The 622-nt window shown below is 43.2% G+C and overlaps 1 pseudogene; it reads left to right on the forward strand.

The window, feature by feature from the left end:
* Positions 1-408: 408 nt before the first annotated feature.
* On the forward strand, positions 409-622 carry LOC124721453 (annotated as a pseudogene).

Here is a 622-nt window from a genome sequence, read left to right on the forward strand (position 1 = left end):
ACTGTTCTATGATACTGATAATATGGAAATTGGTAACATGCAAATTGTGTGAACCTTGTATGAAAAATTATTGGAAAATTGGAAAACGCATAATCTATCTTAGAGGATTATTACTTTGTTAATTCTATGGGCGATGGGATTATCTCGCCAGGTCGCTTGAGTGTGCTTCCGTCGCTGTTTTTTTTTATTTTGCCTTCATTTCTGTCTTTATTTATTTCTTTCTATTTAGTTTTTAAAATCATCACTTGCCTCACACCTGCAGAGGGAGGTGTGTTTCTGAGTAGTGTGTCGTCGCCCCCTGAGGCATAGCAGAGTATGCCTCCGCTTTTATTTTCGGTTTATGGCAATAAGTCTTGCTACTAACAACACCCTGCTTTACGTGCTGCGTCGACACTAGAGGATGGCGGCATTTTTGGAGAGGAAAAAGGTAGGGCTATAGGGGAGGTAGGAGGGAAAAAAAGTGTAGTATCTGTTCTTATCAGCTTAATATCTGCTACGTCCTGCATCACACGACCAGAATATTAAACTCATTTTTGGCTTCTGACGGAGTGCTAGGGGCGTGCTCCACGTATGTCGCGGGTTGGCCCGGCATTGCAGTACCGCCGGGATCGGCCCACCTAAA

This window comes from Schistocerca piceifrons, chromosome 1, assembly GCF_021461385.2.
Source record: "Schistocerca piceifrons isolate TAMUIC-IGC-003096 chromosome 1, iqSchPice1.1, whole genome shotgun sequence".
NCBI lineage: Eukaryota > Metazoa > Arthropoda > Insecta > Orthoptera > Acrididae > Schistocerca > Schistocerca piceifrons.